Raw genomic sequence first — 22329 nt, 5'->3', positions numbered from 1 at the left:
TACCCACTCAAATGGCCTGGAGAATCCCTCGGATGGACGAGCCTGGGAGATGACAGTCCATGAGATCACAGAGTCCAACATGACTGCGCGACTAACACTTTCACTTTCCTTTCATTTTCACAGGCTCACTCTGTCCTAACTACATCTCCTTTACATTCTTTCTGTCTACAAGTCTCCCTTACTTTTTTTTTTGTCCCAGCATCTCAGCCAGGAGACCTAAAGCCCCTCTTTTAATTGTATTAATCTTCCTCTTCATCCCTAACCAGCTGTCACATTTGTAGTAAGAAAAAAAAAAACTTAAAATTTCAAATCATAGCTCCTGTTCTGTTAGGTCCACCTGGCTTCATCATAATTTCAGTGTCCACAAATATATTTAATCCCTAATTAAAATGAAGTTAAATACAAGCTTCTTTGTGGGTTGGCCACATATCACCTTATTATTTCTTCTCCTCCTCAAACTGCTTACTCCTGCTCTATAATCCTTGCTCTAAATCCTGCTTTTATATTACAAAAAAAACCCCCAAATACTTAGGCCTTCTCCTGCTAAGACCTTATTTCTCATTTTCTAGCCTCTATAACTACTTGATACTAGTTCCATTTCCAATTTAAATCAGTCTTTCTGTAAGAATAATGCTGGACTAGTCTTTTAATCTGCATGCTGTGAATATAACCAAAGAGGTCTAAAAAAGATAAAACCCAAGAGATTTTACAGTTGAAGAGAAGTGACTGTACATTGAGGATTCTGAAGCTTTTTGTTTAAAAAATACCAAATCTGGGCACCAGGGTGAAATGTTTGGGATGAACCTAAGTTGTCCAGATCTTACTTACTATGATCACTTCAAAGGAAGAAAGAAGGCCCAGGCAAAAAGGAAATTGTGTGTCCTAAGAGATGGTATGTTTTTCCTCCCGTAATATCATTACTAGTGATGGTAATCACATTGCTCTGAAAAGAAAAGAGATTTCCATTTCATTTCATGGTCCTAATGAATAGATCTCCATTTATGCTACTACAAAGTTGTTTCAGAGTATGGGCTTTTTGCTTTCAGAGTAGTTAGAATAATGGATGATCTTTTCTGCAATTACTTGGGTATAATTAAATCTGTGGATTTTGCTGACGACTCTAACAGTCAGGCACTCAAGCTTGTTCTTGGAAGTCTATTATATCAATCAAATGGCAGTTCTTTGCTTAACTCTGCTCTTAAAGATGGGTTTATGAAATTATGGCATATGGTGCCCCTTTTCAGAACATTCTGGGTACAGCTGTAACAGAAGGGAGGAAAAAAGGAAGGAAAGGGGAAGAATGTTTTCACTAGGATGTATTTGAGTTGTATGTATGTCTGAGGAAGGTGTAGAACTAAAGAGGTTTCATATGTGATGAATCTGCTTAGCTAGGCAGTAAACATCTAAGGGGAAATAGAACATCCGGGCTTAATCACTAGACTGACCAAAAGCAGCTTGAGGGCAGGGGTTTTGTCCTATTTATTTTTCTATCACTGATACCTAGCTTGGTGATTGGTGTAAGGAAGATCCTTGATGAGCAGTTACTGAACTGAGCGCTTCATGTCTGGCGAAATTACACTGAAACCAGGCACCTTGGTTCAGTGTTCAATTTCTATTTTCATAGCATTGAAGGGTTAGAGGATTTTTTAACCCTCTGTTTGGATGTTAATATTCCTACATGAACAGAGATCAAGTTATACATATTTCAAGCAGCAGAGATTTCTAATAGTTTGACAGTCATTCGAAATACCTAACCCAAATCTGCCAATATACATCAGAGTTACTATCTTTTTCTCCTTCCCTCAGTGAAAAATCTTTTACTTCAAATATAACACTATAAAATTCCTTTACTAGAAAAGAACCTACTGTCCAAAAGCCTCATTTCTCTCCTTAACTTCTTGAATAAATAACAACAATCTAAAAGTCTAAGAGGGAATAATTAGAATATAGAAAAGAGAAAGAGGAGAAATCTTGGCTTCCAGAGAACTTTTTCTCCCTTAGAAGGAAAGGAAAAGGAACTCCTGGCATAGTCAGCATGTGGTGCATTTGTCTGTGATTTCTTATTCTGGCTATGTGCTTCTTGTTAAGAATGCTGTCTATCAGTGCCCAGTCTCTGTTCCAGAGGCAACAGAATATCAATTCCTTCCTCACATCCCATCACTACTTTCCTTTTATCTTGACCAATGCTGATCTGTGCACATCTTACCTAAATAATCTAAAATAGGACAGAGTCTGCTGACATATCTGTTTTGACCCACTGACTTATCTCCACCTATTGTTAATACCCCAGAAATTCCAATCACATTACTGAGTTTTTATTAGAGAATGAAGCTCAGTAGTCAAAGGTGACTCTTCTTCAATGTGATTCAGAAAACTAATTTTTCACTTCCTTCCATCTTTTTGCCATGGTAATCTCAAAATTTCAGGCAAATGAAAAACAGTGTTTACTCACTCCAAAGCTGGATTCCCAGGAGAAAGCCAATATTTTCTTCTGTCTGGACTTGATATCTATGTGTAAATCACAGTTATAGGATGGAAGGAAAGTAAAAAGTCTGGGTGAGGGTCTTCATTGGCTATAGTAAGGTTTTATATTTGAATAAGGTGGGAATCACATGAAAAGATTTATGTAAAAAAGACTTAAGCTTTGGGTAAAGAAATCTCTTAATATCAATTAACTGGGTTGTCTTGTTTCCTTACTTTTATAAGGCATGAGTTTGAACCATTATTTGTTAAGATCATTCTTATAGTTCAAAATGTAAAGAAGTAATCTTAAATATCACAGTGGGAATATGAAAAGTTACAGCAATGGAGTGCTACAATATTAACAATGAAACAGCAAAGTCAAAATATGCTAGACTACTTGAAGACAGTGTTATGATTATAAATGTTCCTGGTGGAACAAGTCTGGTCTCTGGGATGAAAGTGAAAGTGAAGTCACTCAGTTGTGTCCGACTCTTTGCGACCCCATAAACTGTAGCCTCGATTGTAGCCTACAGGTTTCTCTATCCATGGGATTTTCCAGGCAAGAGTACCAGAGTGGGTTGCCTTTAAGAGGTTCTCAAACTGTAGTTCTCGGGCCGGCAGCATCAGTAACTCAGGGGAAATTGTTCAGAATGCAAATCTTTGGCCCCACTCCAGACCTACTGAGTCAGAAGCTCTGAGGGTAGAAGTGTTTCTGATGTGAACTCAAGTTTGAGAACCACTGGTCTAGTTAGTGCAAGAATTTTTGCCACATGTAGAACTGGACTGAAATAACACCTCGATCGCTTGCAGTCTCCAGACTTTGTGGAGGTTATAAGTACTTCCTGGAGTCTTAATTTTCTTATCAGTAAGAGATGATAGGATCTCAATGGAGATTCAAATTAATACTTCAGTATGTTATTCCTGAATATTTGAGGAAGCTGGTATAAAAAACCCTAACCTTGACCATTTCTCTCTCCCTTCTCTGTGCTTTAGGAGTTGAACATGGAAGAATTAATTGGAAGCTAGGACAGTGTTTTCAAACTTTTTGACTCCGGGTCCTCTTAAAGTATCACAAATTATTGAAAATCTTACGGAACTTTTGTTTATGTGGGTTTTATCAATCAGTGTTTATTATATTAGAAATTAAAATAGAAATTGTTAAAATGTTTATTTCATTTACTTAGAAACAACAGTCACCTGTTAACATAAGCAACATATTTAAATGAAAATAACCATATTTCCAAAAGAATAAAACATTAAGGAAAAGAGTAGAATTTTTCAAATCTACTACTGGTCTCTTTAATGTTTGGCCTAACAGAAGACAACTAGATTCTCATATCTGCTTCTGCATTCAATTTGTTAAAGTATCACATGTCAGGTAACCTGTGGAAAAATTCCCCTGTATACTTATAAGCTAAATAATTTCTTAGTATTTTCACAAACTACTAAGTAGTTTCTTATAGTTTCTTAGTATTATTATAAAATAATTTCTTAGGACATAGTTTCTTAGCATTATTATAGATAATACATTATTGTTATAAAATAATTTTTTTAATAATCTTACCATTTCTTAGTATTATTACAAAAATAGCTGTGACCTCACTGGTCCCCTGAAAGGAAATTGGGGACTGTCAGGGGTTGGTTATTAGATCATACTTTGAGAACCCTCTGGGCTATTTGGTTAGTTAGATGAAAGTGCAGTTAATCCAGAATACTCATAATATAAATCTTTTTTTTTCCCCTCATCATAACAATTTTGGACACTGGTTTATCAGCTAAGAATTAACAAAAGTGGGTTCATTTACATGAAACTGTATCAGGAACTTCAAATAAGTACACAATAACGGAGCACAACTGTAAAATATGAACACACTTTGTTTAGCTTATCATTATTAACTTTGAAAGCTGAATAAAACCACTGCAGTATCAATGGAAATGAAGCAGAAATAAGATAGTGAGAAAGAGGATAGGTGAGTTTCCATGACAAAAAATAGGACTGTGTGTATGTGTATGTGTGTGCACGTACTCACTGCTCATAAATGTTTCAGAATGCCTGAAAAATACAGTGCTACAACATCTACTCATGTGAAGGGATATGCAGAAGTTTAGTATTTCTCTCTTATTAAAATGTTTATTTCAGGTTGAGTTTAAAGAGTACCTGAAGTTTACCAGTAGTAACGTAGATCTATTCTAACAAGTATTTTGGGGCTGCCAATCTTTGTGCAAGAAAATGAATAGACAGCTCCCCTCAATTTTCTGGAAGCTTATTTTTCATCAACAGGAAGGGTATGATGTGAGGGTGACATGATCCAGGCAGTCCACGGATAGATTTAAGGCAGCAATTGTTTATTATTTCACTAACTGCTTCAAACAACTGAGAATTGCATTCATGTCAGGAAAAAATTCTAAATAAATTTATCATAGCATCTTTGCTCTTTCATGTGCTGAGCTTCTTCAACTTCATACTTAACATGGGAATATAACATACTTATCAACCACAGTTTTGATGTTAAGACAGATAAAATGCAGTTGCTATATAAGCACAGAAAAAGTTCAAGTACTTTGTACTATATCTATATATGACATTATATGACATCCCAATTCAATTTCAGTGCCACTGTTGAGTCTGGTAAGATTACAGTAGATTAAGGAGGATGACTCATGCTATAATAATGCACAGTTTAGCCAGAAGTGGTGCATAAAATATATACAATGAACATAATGTTTAGTATGGTATAGATTATATTTGGCATGTTTGGTAGGTATTTTATAAGCACATCTGAAATTTTATATCATCTTCAACAGATGGGAAATAAACAGTAGCAGAAGCTGTTAATTTTTTTATTATTCATTGGGAGAAAAGGAGTAATAATGTTAGGAAAAAACATATTGAGGCTAAAAACTATATAAAATCTTTTTAAAACCCATTTTAAAATCTTGAGGAAAAAAGAAATAAAAAGTAACTTGAAATGTTCCAACATCTGTTATCAGGACTGGCAGCCCTGAAAAAGCAGTTGCTGTTAGGTAAGAAAAATATTTTCTAGTTAAAATACAGACAGCTGGTTTTTGAGATGCTGGGAGCAAGTATTTGCTGAGTGGATAAAGTGGAAGAAAGCTTAAAAAAAAAACTCAAATGGCAAACAAATTAAGACAAAGTTCAAGTTTCAAATGCTGGTGTAGATTTGAATACAATTGGGAAAGTTTGAGACTTTAAAGGGAAGAAGGCAGTTCTCATAGAGATGGAAAAGTCACGCACATACCCTCCACTGTGTTTTGTCAGAAGGGCATTTTGAGGCAGCTTTGGGGGCTGCCTTGAGCCCTGACGGAACCACCGGAGGACAGCTTGCTTAGCAACAAAACCCTTGACAGAAGCACGAGATATGCCCCCAGACAAGAAAAGAGCAGTAGCAGGAGACCCACATCCTGCCCCGTGAGCTCAGTAAGCTCATGACCCCTAGGACAGGGCTCTCTGTATGTATAAAAACAATAATTTGTGGACCTAGCTTGACCCATGTACAGACAAGAAAGCTCCTCTGCTCAACCTGGAGGAGGAATTGATGATGGAACCATCATGCCTACTCAAGAAAGACAAAGTTCTTTTCCCTTTTCCCACTTTTCCTTTGATTATAAAACTGTAGCCCAGTAAGTTTTCAGGGAGTGACATCTCTGGCCCACCCGCTTGTAAGCCTACAAGTGTCCTATTTTAATAAAGCACTGCTTATCCACCACTTAGCCTCTCACTAAATCCCGCACTGAAGCATAAAGGACTGGTAGCAGAGCTGTTTGAAGCCCCCGAAATGACACCAACCAGTTTCACAGCCAGGCAGCACTGAAATAGAAGCGGTTAGGGGCTCTTCACCGTTAGGAACTGGGGAGAGACGTTATAGGGGAAAGGCAGATGCAAAGTCGGGGAATTACTGATTGGCTATAGTTTAGAGCCTAGTTGGCTATTTTGATTGGTTGTCCTTAGCTTTCAATTTTGTGACTTTGAGACATATCCAGATGTAGATTTTGGGTTGCTGATACAGGCTGCCCCACATTACAACCACCTCAAGTCTGATGGGCTCCTTGTTAATAAACAGTTTTCCTGGATTACAGGCTCCTTCTGGGTGTTCATCTCTGTAGCCCTAAAAAAAAAGCACTTTCATGGTGATCAAAAAATATCTGTTGCTTGAACAATCAACTGGTGAAAATCTCTGAAGTGCCTTTAACATTCTTGGAAACCTGTCACTCCATAATTAGATATGAGGCTACAAATGTAAACCTCCGTGAAAGAGTGATTGAGATGGTGGTGGTGGATGGATTAAATTGAAAACAGAGACCCAATGCCCTTCTCCTAAGAATGTGAGACAGACAGGCAGAGGGATCTATGAGAAAGGAAGACAGCAGAGTCAGGGAGAGTCCACGGAAAAGGGAGGCTAAGGACAGGCAAAGGATGAGAAGGGCTTCTTTATGCTAAAGTTCCTTCTCTGAAGGACGATCTGATAGAGGCCTTTAGAAATAGAGGGAGAACATTTCATTTGTAAATTGTGCTTAAAATTGCTATGTGCTTTGTTTTGTAAAAGGTGATAGACCTGGCAATGAGTTGATGCCATTTTAGAGAAAGGTGATAAGGACAGATAACTCTAAAGTGATTTTTCATCCAAAGAACAAAGCCCAGGGAGGGTTATAGGAGGGCACTTGTGCCCCCTCTGCAATGCTCCAGTTGTTCGTGCCTGGCCCAACTGCCTTCTGTGGTCGAAGGCAATGTTTACTAGCTGTTTGGGACCACTAAAAAGCAAAGGGCCTGCACTGTAGTTTGGGATTTGAAAAGGCCTGGCCACGTCTCACTTTCCAGGCTGACTAGTCAAATCCTTGGGTTACCCACTGGCACTGTCTTCGATCTCCTCCAGACTCTCCAGCCCACTCTCCTCACCTTTGACCTTCAGCCTCCGTTGGTCACTCTCTGCTTCCCAGGTTAGAAAGAGCAAGCCCAGCAATGACACTGTTAACAACAGAGTCTGCTAAGCCTCTTTTTCTTCAAACTGGGCAATCTTTCTCAAAGAAGATACCTGGGAAGGAAACTGTTAGCCGAGAGAAGCGGAGTACTCCATAATGGACTTTCAGGCCTTAATTGACGGCAGGATTTGCCCTCTAATTATGCAACGTGGCTAGTGGCTTAGTTTGTCTACGCATAAGGCTGACCTTGCCCATTATCTTTCCATTATCTCTGTGCAGAGTACATATGGGGACTGAAAAGAATAAAAAATACATTCACACGTGGGGAAAATACTGAACAGATCGAGTCCACATAAAATGTAATCCAGTCTTATTTATCCAGCTAATGAAATTCTACTTAACCAGGGTGAAAAGTGGGAACATGCCACCGGCTCAGTCAACACTGGGGCGAAGGAAGGAGTCTGACCTTTGCATATGTGAGAGGCTCCCGGAGCAGTCAGGGGGATAGACAGGCTTCTGCCCGCAGCCCTCCTCTTTCTTGGCCATAATGAAGCTCAGAGGAGCTCAGCTCTGTACCACCAATTGAGCTGTGCCTCTCCTACCGCTAATACCCACGAATCTAGAAAAGGTAGCTGGGGAAGCAATTAGAGAAGAGAATTTTTTTTTCAGACTCTTATTGCCTTTTGTACAATATCAGGGTTTTGTTGCTTCAGTTGTTTTTCCAGCAGAGACAAAGGAAATAAAGCAGTCCAAGACCTTAACATCAAATTTCTGCCTTCAAATTGCTGGAAGACGAAAGGCTAGATGAAAGAGCCTTCACACACATACCCCAAACACATATGTTTCCAATGATAAATCTTCATACCTGTGCATCTTGGTTGCTTTCATGTCATATTAATGCATGTTAATTTAACAGATGCAGACCATGTTCTATTTGTAAAACACTGAGTAATAGATGTGGAAAGAAGAAACACAGTTCACCCTGCGTTCTTGGAGCAAATCTGATGGAGCAGGACCATAGATAAGAATCTTAAACACAAGGATTTAGCAAAGCTGCCTAATGATAATAACAGTAAAGTTTGTCACAGGCCTTTTGAGCTCATCTTATATCTTAGCTTCACTGCTTCCCAGCCATTTTTGCAGGGACCAGTTCTGTACTGGCTTTAATCTGCTTTGTACCAGGACAGTCTGACAGTGCATCACCTTGGCCTGTGACCCCTGCTTCTTGCCCTAGGTCTTATCTGAAGCAGTGGCATAGGACATTGGCAAGACTGGAGGCCCATACTTTCATGACCTGAAAATGTGGGGAAGTTAAGGTGAGGGGCAGAGGGTGAAGAGCATCTTTGATCCATCAGGAGCAGCTGATAGGGAGAGGTTCCCCCTGATCCTGTTGTCATGTAGGAGGCACGGTTCAAAACATTCTCCCTGGGGTTCTGTGCAGTTCATCCCACCACTTTCAATGGTAACCACTTCTGCTATTGGCTTCTATCCTTTCTGTATTCCCACTTCCTGGGCTTACATCCCAACCCAGTGTGCACATGGGCCTTTGTTTCAAGCTATACTTTCAGGGGGGCTTCCCCGGTGGCAGCAGTGGTAAAGAATCCACCTGCCAATGCAGGGGATGTAAGAGATGCAGGTTTGATTCCTGGGGCGGGAAGATCCCCTGGAGGAGGATATGCTGACCCACTCCAGTATTCTTACCTGGAGAATCCCATGGACAGAGGAGTCTGGAGGGCTACAGTCCATAGGGTCACAAAGAGTCAGCCGTGACTGAAGTGATTTAGCACAGCACAGCACACATACTTTCAGGGATACTCAAGCTAAGAAAAAGAATAATATTTAATATTTTTTGCACATTTCCTATGTATCAAGCATTTCATTGAACATGGTATATGTCATAGCTGAGTTGATTGTTTCTAGATAGTTCTTAAGGTATCAAGAAATATTATTGTCATTTTACAAATAAATAGGATTTACAGCATATGTATGGAATCTAGAAAAAATGGTAAAGATGATCTTATTTGCAAAGCAGAAATGGAGACACAGATGTAGAGAACAAATGTATAGATACCACGGGGGAAAGGGAGGGAATGGGATGAAGTGGGAAATTGCAATTAACATGTATAGCGTCACTGACTCAGTGGACATGAATCTGAGCAAACTCCGGGAGACAGTGAAGGACAGGGAAGCCAGGCATGCTGCAGTCCATGGGTTCGCAGAGAGTCGAACGTGACTTAGCGACTGATCGACAACAACAAATATATAAAATAGATAACAAATATATAAAATAGGTAACTAATGAGAACCTACTGCAGAGCACGGGGAACTCTCCTTGGTGCTCTGTGGGGACCTAAATGAGAAGGAAATCCAAAACAAGGGGGATACATGTTTACATACGGTGATTCACTTTGCCATGCAGCAGAAACAGACACAGCAGTGCGGGGTACATTAAAAAATAAACATTCATGTAGTAAAAGCAAAAAGAAACAGGTTTTTAACAGTTCAGTAATTAGCCCAATGTCATACACCTAGTAACAGTGCCAAATTGAAGTTTTGTTTAATGTCTAAACTCTTAAAATTTCAGGTGACCACATTTAGTCTCATGGCTTTCAGTAACACTTAGACACCAACCCCCCCCCCCCCCAAATGTGTGTCTTGCCCAGATCTCTAGAGTTAATTTGTATATCAGTTGCCTCTTAAACATATCCACTCAGGTATCTAGTAGCCACACACGACTTAACAGGTCCCAAAGGGAGCGCCAAGTCTCCTTCTTTCTCATCTCGGTTCAGTTCAGTCACTCAGTTGTGTCTGAGTCTTTGTGACCTCATGGACTTGAAGCATGCTAGGCTTCCCTGTCTGTCACCAACTCCCGGAGCTTGCTCAAACTCAAGTCCATAGAGTTAGTGATGCCATCCAACCATCTCATCCTCTGTTGTCCCTTCTCTTCCTGCCTTCAGTCTTTCCCAGCATCAGGATCTTTTCTAATGATTCAGGTCTTTGCATCAGGTGGCCAAAGTGTTGGAGTTTCAACTTCAGCACCAGTCCTTCTAATGAATACTCAGGACTTATTTCCTTTAGGATAGACTGGTTTGATCTTCTTGCAGTCCAAGTGACTCTTAAGAGTCTTCTCCAACCCCACAGTTCAAAAGCATCAATTCTTGAGCGCTCAGCTCTCTTTATGGTCCAACTTTATTTCTCATCTTAGTTAATGCCAATTCTAACCTTCCAATTGCTCAGGCCAAAACTTTGGAGGTATCCTGACTTCCCTTTTGCTCACATGTACAATTCATCACCAAATGATTGGCTTTACATTTCTTTATTTATTTTTAAATTACTTTTTATTTATTTATCTATGCTTGCTCTTCATTGCTGTGCACAGACTTCCCCGAGTTGCAGTGAGCGGGGCTGCTCTCTAGTTGGCGGTGCACAGGCTTCTCATTGTGGGGGCTTCTCTTGTTGTGGAGCCAAGGCTCTAGGGCCACGGGCTCGGTATTGCAGCACATGGGCCATAGAGCCTGTAGGCTTCAGTAGTTGCTCCCTGGTATGTGGAATCTTTCTGGACCAGGGATCGAACTTGTGTCTTAACCACCGGGCCAACAGGAAGGTCCTGGCACTTAAAGTGTAAGTGGAATCTGTTGATGACTGTGCACTGTGCTACCACTAGCCAGACCAAGTCTGTGCACCTTTTGCCTCATTTCTTGTCCCCCTACTCCTCCGTACTTCCACAGCCTACCTCCTGCCTATTCCTACTGTAGCACTTCCCTGCTCTGACACTTTCATTTAACCTTTGAAAAATGCTTCCATCACTCATGCAGAATTAAGTGGTTATGAATTCAAGTCTGGTGATGGATATACATCTCAGGCCTTTGGGACAGTAATTTTTTGGTGAATATTGAGATACCTGGAGACTTACAAAGTGATATTTTAAATAACATATGTGACAGAGAAGGGGAAACTGTTGCTTTCCTGAACTGACTCAACTCCTGAGAGGTCAAATCACTGCTTAGGACAATTTTTATATATTCACCTATAACTTGGATACCTTGGTAGAACAAAAGAGCTCCAGGACAGAAGTTAGGAGAGCTGATATTATAATAGTTCTACCAAATTAGCTATTTTTCCTTAGATAAGTCACTTACATTTCTGAGTTATTTAATGTCCTTATGTGTAAAATGGAATAAATAATGACTGCTTCCTTACCTCACAAAGCTGTTGTCTGTTTGAAATGATATAGTTTATAAATGACAAGTTTCTAACTGGTTCTCAAGAAATTCTGCTGAAAGATGTAGGGGAATTCCCATATCCCCTGAATTGTGTATAAAATTGGGTCTGTGTATGTGCATAAGGCCTTTGATTTTTTTTTTTTTCAGGAAATAGAGTCCATAGTTTTCAACACCTTCTCAAGATGATCCAAGAGAGATCAAGATTTTCTAGTAGAGGTGCTTTATAATCTATAAAATACTGTTCACATAAAGCTACCATCTACTGGACTCCTTAAATTATCCTGCTGACCTTGTTGTATATGGGGGCAGTATTCTTTACTAAGAAATTGTGATTTTGGCCTTTAAAAGCCAATAGTGAATCGATAAACTTTGCCTGTCCATAGCTGGTTAGTGAGGCTGGTAAACATGGCTTCATAGAAAACTGTCCAGTGTATAGCGTTCAAATCTGATAGGAATCTGCTTGCCAAATGCAGGAGACACAAGAGACTCAGGTTCTATCCCTGGGTTGGGAAGATCCCCTGAAGTAGGAAATGGCAATCTGCTTCAGTGTTCTTGCCTGGAAAATTCCGTGGTCAGAGGAGACTGGTGGGCTACAGTCCATGGGGTTGCAAAGATCTGACATAACTGACAGTCCCCTGCCCTCAGCACACATGCACGCGCGCACACACACACACACACACACACACACACACACACGGCTCTAATCTAGACCTGACTGTCAGATTCTAGAGAACATTGAAATACCTACCACTAAAATATCTGAATAGCTCTCTTGCTATAATTCTCCTGACACAGAAGTGACTACATTGTTCATTTCCTTCCAGTTTAGTTCCTCCTTTTGCTTGCTCCTCCCTCCCTCTCTTCCTTTCTTCCCTTCTCTCTTCTTTCCTTCCCCAGACATTTATTGGATGCCCTGTAGACCTTGAACGGCCTGCACTGGCATTGGTTCCTGTAGGGCTAGAGAAACCCTGTCCTGTGGGTATGGGTAGGGTACAGCTGATTTTTAGAAATAAGCGCAGGACTGGGAGTCTCAGGCTTGTCTGGGAGCCCAGTTCTACTATTCAAATCACTCTGTGACCCCCTGTTGGTCACTTAACCTGCTGTGTTGCTATTTGCTCATCTGTAAAATTGCTCTCCCTCTTGGGCTCCTTGTGAGGATAAAAGAAAATAATAGGTGGCAAAGTGCACTGAATGGTGGAAGTCTAATACTAAATCAAAGTATTATCATTTTAGAAGTTTATCCCTGAGTAGTGCTGACACCGACATACGGAAGTTAAAGCTGCAATTAGGGGCCTGCTTCATCTTTAATCCACCAATAATAAAGCATTCTCCAAGCAGTGACCCAATTTCAGGTGCCCTATGATTATTTGCAACTTTTCTTCTTATTCTTGATATAAGTATAGCAACTCAGAATTCTTGAGGACAATTTGGATATCAACTGGACTGTAGTCTTGTTTCTTTAAATATGGATTCAGAGAATTTATCATTAAAGATTCTAGGAGCTTTATTAATGGATGTAGTCCTGTGTGATGGTTTTATTTAGTTCAACAAATCTTGACTGAAGCCCTGCTATGGGCCAGATTTTGAGGATCCATGGATGGTAAATGTTCATCCTAGACCTGAAGATGATAACTGTCTTGTAAAAGAAGACATATTTTAAAAATTGTGTTCAAAGTGATACGAATATAACAGATCTCCTTCAGCGAACATATACTACATTCTAAGCATGGTGATAAGCTTTCCTTAAGTTACCAATATTAAGTCTCTATATCAACACAATGATATAGATAATTTTATGCCCATTTTCAGAAGGGGAGCTTGAACCTCAGAAATATTATGTAACTTGGCCAGGATCACACAGCTAATAGTTTCAGCCAGGACTCGGTGTTTGGACTGTTTGATTTGTGGATGTTGTAAGGAAAGAGAAGAAACAGCTTCCAGAGAGGACCAGAAAAGCAACTAAAGGAATACCCTGAAGACTAAATTGAGTCATGTACCTCTCTAGTGATGGAGGATGGGATATGTTTCCTTTAATAGATGCAGTTGGATTACCTTTTGAGTTTGGAAGACTAACTAAATGCTTATCAAAGAAGCCCTATACTCTCTTGGATAATTTCAAGACACAAACAGGTGTGGGTAACCCATTTATCATCCAAATCTCAGATTTCTAAAATAAAAGGTAAAATGCCTTTTCTCCTAAAAGCTGTGCATCTGACCAACCAAGCTAATCAAGTAATACCTGCATTAGTGGTGTCTATTCTATACTGGACTTGGATAATAAAATTAACAAAGACCAGGTTAAGCCATGCTTTTTGTTTGTGTCTTGCATATTCACAATATTCTTTGATAATGATGTTTCCTTATTCTCCTGATAATTACTCATTCCCAGAATTTCACTGTAAGGGCATCTCATTCCTTTAGCCTGAGAACTTTGAACTCAGATCATAAGTATGCCCTGAGAATAGTAAGCTTTTGAATTAGAAATTGGGGAACTATGACCCACAGGCAAAATCTGAACTCATTTTTGGTATATCTGGGAAGAGCTAAGGGGCTTGCCAGATGACACTAGCAAAGAAAATGCTTGCCGGTGCAGGAGACGTAAGAAAAGTGGGTTTGATCCCTGAGTCAGGAGGATCCCCTGGAGGAGGGCATGGCAACCCATTCCAGTATGCTTGTCTGGAGAATCCCATGGAGATGGGGTCGCAAAGAGGCAGACACGATTGAGCAAGTAAGCCGAGCACAGCACACTTATCAGTGGAGAAGGCTGGAACTTAAATCTGCACAACAAACCTTCTTTTTAACTCTTTGATGTTTATATATAATTTTTATTTTCTTATTTTTAAATGTTTACATGTATTTTATTATTATTTTTATAGTAGGTCCATCTTGGTTATCTGTTTTAGATGTAGCAGCATGTACATGTCAGTCCCAAACTCCCAATCTATCCCTCTTCTTGACCTTCCCCCCGTCAATAGCCATAAGTTCATTCTCTAAGTCTGAGTCTGTTTCTGTTTTGCAGATAAGTTCATTTGTATCATTTTTTTAGGTTCCACATTTAAGTGATAATCATATGATATTTGTCTTCCTCTGTCTGACTTACTTTGCTTAGTATGATAATCTCCAAGTCCATACATGTTGTTGCAAATGGCATTATTTCATTCTTTTTAGTGACTAAGTAATATTCCATTGTGTATATGTACCACATCTTCTTTATCCATTTGTATGTCTATGTACATTTACATTTCTTCTATGTCTTGGCTGCAATGAACATTGGGGTGTATGTATCCTTTTTATCTGGATATATGCCCAGGAGTGAGATTGCTGGATCATATGGTAGCTCTGTTTTTAATTTCTGAAGGAACCTCCCTAATATTCTCCATAGTGGCAGTACCAGTTTACATTCTCACCAATACTGTAGGAGGGTTCCCTTTTCTCCATGCTCTCTCCAGAATTTATTGTTTATAGGTTTTTTGATGATGGCCATTCTGACTGGCATTAAGTGATATCCCAGCATACTTCTGATCTGCATTTTTCTAATAGTTAGTTGATGTTGAGCATCTTTTCATGTGTCTCTTGGCCATCTGTATATCTTTGGAGAAATGTCTATCTAGGTCTTCTGTCCCTTTATTGATATGATTGTTTTTTGGATGTTGAGCCCATGAGCTGTTTATAAATTTTAGAGACGAATCCCTAGTCAGTCACATCATTTGCCAAAATCTTCTCCCATTCTGTGGGTTGTCTTTTTGTTTTGATAACAAACCTTATTAAAGAACAGTATTCACCATACTTTTCCCTGACAGCTTCCTGTAACTTGCCTCCACACTCAGAAGCCCAGATGCGCTTTTCCTTTGATTAGCCTCATGTATATAAATTCAAGTTCTACCCACCTCTTTGGGTTACTCATCACTGGGTACTCCTGTGTGTACCTGTGTGATATACCTGTTAATAAACTTCTGTTTGTTTTTCTCTTGGTACTCTGTCTTTTGTCCATATGATTTATTATAGGGCCCCAGCTGGAGAATTGAAGATGCATAGAGAAAAAAGGTTTTTTCCCTCCCCTACAGCAGCTTCAGTCAATGTCTGAACATGACAGGTGTCAAATGGGTTATTGAGAGATAAACAGCTTTACTTACAATTTATCATTGGCCTGGACATAGGAGGTGAGCAAGAAAGGAAAGAAAATATTCAGATAAAATAATTTCAAGATAGGGAAACACAATTTTACTTGAACATTGTTTGAGAGTCAGTTGGTTAAGCCAAGGAGGCGATAACTAAGGTTGCCAGCTAATGTTGTGTGTGTGCGTCTGCTCCGCGGTGTCCCACTCTTTGCGGCCCTGTGGACTGTAGCCTGCCAGCTTCCTCTGTCCTTGAATTCTCCAGGCAGGAATACTGGAGTGGGTTGCGGTTTCCTTCTCCAGGGGATCTTCCCGACCCAGGGATCAAACCCACCTCTCTTGTGTCTTGTGCATTGGCAGACAGATTCTTCACCACTAGTGCCACCTGGGAGCAAATGAAAATATAGGATACCCAGTTGCATTTACATTTCAGATACAAACAATAAATCTTTTAGTATGTGTAAATTCCTTAAGACAAGCATTTCTCAAATGGGAGTGTTAGATAAACTGCCTGTTAGAGGGTAAAGGAAAAAATATGTATTTTAGTATTGAGTATGTCCCAAGTATTACGTGGGGTATATTGAAAAATAAAACAAAACAAAACTATTCACCATTTACTTGAAATTAAACTCTTAACTGTGTGTCCTTCATTTTGTCTGGGAGCTCTATTTATGATATTATCTGCTTAAAGAAAATCTGCTTAAGGACAAATCATCTCTTATTTCATCAAAAGACTAGTCTTTAAAGGTTAGATTGGAATTTGAGATTCCTTTAGTTGAGAGGTGTTTATTTTTAGATGAAGTGTTGTGTTCTGGATCGCGGAGCCAGTAGTCTCAGGATCACATCTCAACCTCAAGCTCCGTGACTCCCCGTGTAGATCTCCTCCTACTCCGCTACTCAGAATCCTTCCAAAGGAGATTCATTTCTGGTGCTTGTGATTCTGCATTGTTCTTTTGTGTTTCATTGGCCTCCTCTTCTTTCTATCCCCTTTCTTACTAAGTAGGTCCTCATCACAAAATGGCTTCTTTATTTTTGTTGATACACAATCTGAGGAGTTAGCAGACTTGTCAAAATATTAAACTTACCTGCCTAGGTCCATATATCTATACTTTCAAGATTAAAATAGTTAATGTAGAAAATTCAGGAAGCCTAAAACAGTTCTAAGAAGAAAATAAAAATTGCCCATAATTTTCCATGTTTGTAGATAGCTGCTACAAACATTTTGGTGGGACCCTTATCTTTCTGTTAAAAAGTGAGGTACAAAATTATGTATTATTTATTAGTTATATACATAATTATAACCTATATATATTAATTACGTAAAATATACATTATATATTTTATAATTTAATATTTATTTTAATGTACTTAAGTTTTTAACATATTAAATGGTAAAATACATTATTTATATATTCATATCATCTATTACATATATTAAATATTTTGAATATATCATAGCCACATATTTTATAACCTGCTTATATAGACTAACAATATTCATTTGTATTTTTCTTATCAATATTTTCTAGAACAGGATACTTATTGGCTGGATAGGATTGTATTACATGGATATGCTATGTTTTATTCCATCACTTTCCTATTAAAATTTATTGAGTCTTTTTTTCCTCTGGTAGTAACTGACGCTCTTAGGAACATTGTTATAGATAAAACTTTGCACACTTTATTGATTGTTTCTACATTTAAAGGGTAGACGTCAGTTACTGAGTTGTAGAGGAAGCTCATTTTAAAGGTTATTGATTTACATATACTACCGAAGTATTCTGCAGGAAGATTAGGCTTTATCTGCAGTAAGTAGCTGATAGGCAAGTTGTGGAAGGACACATTTCCTGTACCTATGGTTATCAGTAATTTTAAAATGTCCCTAATAAGTGGTGCTAGTGGTAAAGAGCCTGCCTGACAATGCAGGTAAAAGAGATGTGGGTTCGATCCCTGTGTTATGCCTGATGTCTGAATCCCTGAGCAGGAAGTGAGAAGGCTTCCAAGACAATGCAACTCGCAAAAAAGGGAAGTTTATTGCTGACTCGAGTCAGGGCTCCCGCCGCGCGTCCAACGCAGTGGTACGGGGTCAGAGAACGCTGAGCCCAAGCTGTTACCCAATTTATAAGGTGTGCATAAGCAGTTGGTAGCTGGCTTAAGCGGATTGGTTACATGTTTGCAAAGTAATCTTATTGGTCCAAACCTTCGTGGGCTTTTTTCAAACTTGGGTGTTTGCGGGCTTTTCAGCTTTCCCCTGATAGGTTCCTTTTTTCTTGCTAGGCGCATGTTGATTGGCTGGCTCCAGGTGGCCTGATAATCATGTTACCCTGGAAAACCAGGCCTACTCCTAATCTAGGCTGCCTGTCATGGCGCAGCCTCACACCCTGTGTCGGGAAGATCACCTGGAGGAGGGAATGGTGACCCACTCCAGTATTCTTGCCTGAAGAATCCCATGAACAGAGGAGCCTGGCGGGCTATGGTCCATAGGGTCGCAAAGAGCGGGACACAACTGAAGCGGCTTAGCGCTCACACAAGAGAAGTCAACTATGACAAAAGTTATCTGAGTTTTGTTTCACTGATAAGAAAAGGAGGGTTGAAGATTTTCCACATGTTTATGCATGCATGCGTGTGTGTCTTATTGTGTTCTGCTTGGCGACCCGATGGACTGTAGCCCACCAGGCTCCTTTGTCTGTGGGATTCTCCAGGCAAGATTACTGGGGTGGGTTGCCATTTCCTTCTCCAGGGTATCTTCCCCACCCAGGGGTTGAACCTGCATCTCCTGTGCCTCCTGCTTTGGCAGGCGGATTCTTCACCACTGGGACACCTGGGAAGCCCTTCCACACATTTACAGGCCACCATTTGTATTTTCTCTATAGTGACTTGTTTTGCTTTTTGCCTGAATGTGTTATTCTTCCATTGGAATCTTCATTTTTTTTCTAAGTGAAAATTTTTAAATACATGTTGAGATTCTTAATCTTTTTCTTTATTACATGCCATAAATAATTTTTAATGTATCATTACCTTTTAAGTTTTATTTGTGAATATTTTTATTATGCAGAAATTCTTAGTTTATATGTAATTAATTCTGTCAGTTTTTTCTCATAGTCTTTGAAGTTATGCTGAGAAAGACCCTCCCTTATTTGCAAAGTATATGTATTTTTCTTCACAGGTATTTTTCTTCATTTCTTAATGAAGAAATTAAGCTATTTGCATTTAACTCTTTAACCCAGGCTGACTTTTTTGGTATTCAACTTTCCTCTTGATGTTTGCAATCTGGACAGTTTAAACACATTGCAAGAAAAAAAAAATCTGTAATGGAAACACAGTTTTTTCACTTATAGTCATTTCCCCATTTCTGCATAGAAATAGTATATATGCAAAGAATGTGTAAATGTTATGACCCCCAGGGAACTCTCAGGAGAGAGCACTTCTTTAATGTCTTAATGCTTCAAAGGACCTGCGAACAAAGAAGGTTTTTCTTTTTCTATTGACCTATTATATTTGCATAATCTTTTCTGATGTCACATAGAAGAAGAGAGAAGACTTGTTATGGCATCTGAAAGCAGATCTAGGACAGAGGGGTGAAAGTTACAGAGACAAGTGCTCAGCTCAAAGTAGGGAAGACAATGCTGCCTGGAAGTCATTGTTCTGACCATCCACCCTAAGGCATGGCCCAGAGTGTCTTTCTTAGGATGCTTTCTGATGCGAGTTAATGCGCAGGTACCCCATCACCAGGAGAACAGTGTCTTTCAGTCAAACAGCTTAAACCTCATTGTTCTAGTTATTATTTATTTTCCCCAAACTAGTAGGCTTTTAAACCAACCATGTTATTAATACTTTTCTCATGATTTTGGGTGATTCATGATCTTGGGTGAATCAGGGGTAGCTGGCTTGGGATCTCTCAGGAGGTTGCAGTTAGTTGCTGTGTGGGTGCGTTAACCCAAGGCTCTGCAGGGCTGCATGTTCCAGATGGTTCAGTTGCATGGCTGGCAGTGGATGCTGGGTGTTGGCTGAGAGCTCAGTGAGGACTGTTGGCCTGAGCACCTACAGAGTTCTCAAGTGTGGTAGCCTCAGGGTAGTCAGACTTACAAGGCACCTCCCTGACAGAGTTCCCCTAGAGCAGGTAGCCCAAGGGAGCCAGGTGGAAGCTGAGTGGTCTTGGAAGTTCCATAGTGTCACTTCTGTTATAGTCTGTTGGTTGGAGTAGTCACAAGCCCAGATACTTTTTAAGAAGAGGTGTATGTACTCCACTGCTCATTGCGAGGGGTATGAAAAAATTTGAGGCGATTTTTAAAAACAACAGATCTACTGATGCATGCTTCCTATTACCTGCCTCCTCTTCACCCATGGTTTCTTTCATGGCTTCACTCTGCTTTCTTCCAATGCAGCAACATGGTTGGTGGTAGGAGTTTGCCAGAGGGGGACATCAGATCTCTGCCTGTTTACAGGACATCTCAAGCAAACCATCTGGAGATGTTATAATTTCAGTGTCGTACTGAGTTACTATCTTTAGATTTGCCAAATATCAAACACTTCCCCACACTCTAATTTCACTCTGTGTTCATTTATTTCTAGATAAACTCTAACTTAGGTAGGGAGAGATGGTGCAAATATGTTACACTGTCCCTGGGGCTCCATTTAAAATTTCTATGCCAGGGTTCTAAGGCTGACCTTGGTTGCTGGCCCATAGCTCTCTGGCATGACAGGCTGAATCTGCTACCCCTTCATGAATTTCTGGGATTGACCATCTGTGACCCTGGTTAGTTGAACCTTTGTTCACACCCTGGTTAAGTAGGCTACATGACACAAAGAATGTTATCTAGGACTCCTCCTCTGGGAGGAATGTCCTTTAAAATTTCACATTTGTCTGATACAAATCTTTTAGAGGCCAGATAGGCTAAAGAGGCCAAAGCCCCATCCTTCAAAGTGGAGAACACTGAGTTACAAATGAATTTATGTAATTCAGAAGCATCGCCATAACTGGGAAGCTGGAGGCAGACAGGCAGCCCCTGCATTTGTCGTCTGGCTGTGTCTGCAGAGCTGCTGTGTCTGCTTAAATTAGGGCATGTTCATGGTTCCAAAAGGGTGTGAAGGCAGCGTCTATTTGTTGGTTTTTGTCCCAATTACATTACAATGGCCTAGGGTTTACTTGCATCAACTGCTCCGGGGTGTGGATGGCTTTCTGATTGTTAGCCTTGCTGTGCAGCCTGGCAGGGGAAGGAGCAAAGTTGTGTACCAGAAGGTGCAGTGCTGAGCTGTGCTTATCTTTTAAGGGGATGGCAACCAAGACCACAGGATCTGGTCTAATGAGACAGTGAAAACTCAATGTGGTGAGTTGAATACCTCTTTTGACCTACTTTAGAAGCCCTCCTGCAGTTCAAGTTTGGAGAAAAAAAAAAAAAAGAATAAATGGACTGGGCAGAAATCTCTAGCTATAAAATACACTGTGGATCCAATTAACCATTTTGAAGGTCCATTTTTTTCTCAGTGAAATATACGTTCACCAGATTTGTGTCCTAAGCTATGTGATATCATCTAGGGATCAGACTTTGTAAGCAAGGTCTCTTCTATTTACCTGTTTGCTTGCTAATCTGTTTTTTTGTTGCTGTTGTTCTCACATAATATCATAGCTAGCCTCCAAGTTACCCATTGTTGTTGTTGAGTCACTAAGTCATATTTGACTCTTTGCGACTCCAGGGACTGCAGCATGCCAGGCTTTCCTGTACTTCACCATCTCCTGAAGTTTGCCCAAACTCATGTCCATTGATTTGGAGATGCTATCCACCCATCTCATTCTCTGTTGCCCCTTTCTCCTCCTGCCTTCAATTTTTCCTAGCAGCAGGGTCTTTTCCAAAGAGTTGACTCTTCTTATCAGGTGGCCAAAGTATTGGAGCTTCAGCTTCAGCATCAGTCCTTCCAATGAATATTCAGGCTTGATTGCCTTTAGGATTGATTGATTTGATCTCCTTGCTGTCTAAGGTTACCCATGCTTGGAGATTGTTTTCTGTCCTAAAAAGATCCCATTTCTCTGGCATTAGAAAGTTTGGCCCAATATCAGGGTCCTTCTCTTGAGGATCTTTCATGTGTTCGTGGATCACAGTTCCCCCACTTCCTCCTTAGTTTCAGATCCTGATCTTGCCTTGTCCTCTGAAGCCTGCCCAGGACTCCTGCCTTTGTCTTCCTCATCTCGAGTTTGTAGCCTGTGGCCTCTTATTTCTCAGCGCGACAGCCACAATGTTCAGTCACTGGACATGGTTCAGCTGTCACATGGTATTTGTTTAGCATGAAGACATTCAGGAATACCTTCCCACCAAAGTAATGAAGATCAGAGTCGATGTATTTCTCCCTAGAAACAGGGAACTGAGCAGGATGTGCTTTACAGACTGTTGGGATCTACAGTTCATTAATTCATTCAACACTTATTTACTGAGTGCTTAATGTGCACAAGGTGCTGGAATACAGCAAGAAAATTAGACATCATAAAAAGTGCTGTGAAGAAAATTTAAGCAAGATAATATGATAGACAGAGTGAGCTCCAGGGGTTGAGAAGCGTTATAAATTCGGTGGCCAGTAAAGTCGTCTCTAAGGAAACA

At 39.9% G+C, this 22329-nt stretch overlaps 1 long non-coding RNA gene across 3 annotated transcripts in view; it reads right to left on the bottom strand.

Moving 5' to 3' along the window:
- The window catches only part of LOC110136914 (uncharacterized), a 489873-nt gene that overhangs the window by 2491 nt on the left and 465053 nt on the right, over positions 1–22329 (bottom strand). For all 3 annotated transcript variants that reach the window (XR_011491857.1, XR_011491856.1, XR_011491850.1), the window contains 2 exons: positions 9103–9221; positions 829–943 (listed from right to left, as the gene is read on the bottom strand). This is a non-coding gene — a long non-coding RNA (uncharacterized lncRNA). The remainder of the gene's footprint in view (positions 1–828; positions 944–9102; positions 9222–22329) is intronic.

The sequence above is a fragment of the Odocoileus virginianus genome, chromosome 16, assembly GCF_023699985.2.
Source record: "Odocoileus virginianus isolate 20LAN1187 ecotype Illinois chromosome 16, Ovbor_1.2, whole genome shotgun sequence".
Taxonomy (NCBI): domain Eukaryota; kingdom Metazoa; phylum Chordata; class Mammalia; order Artiodactyla; family Cervidae; genus Odocoileus; species Odocoileus virginianus.
Note: the sequence above shows the minus strand (reverse complement) of the source record. Positions and strands in the feature narration are given on the sequence as shown.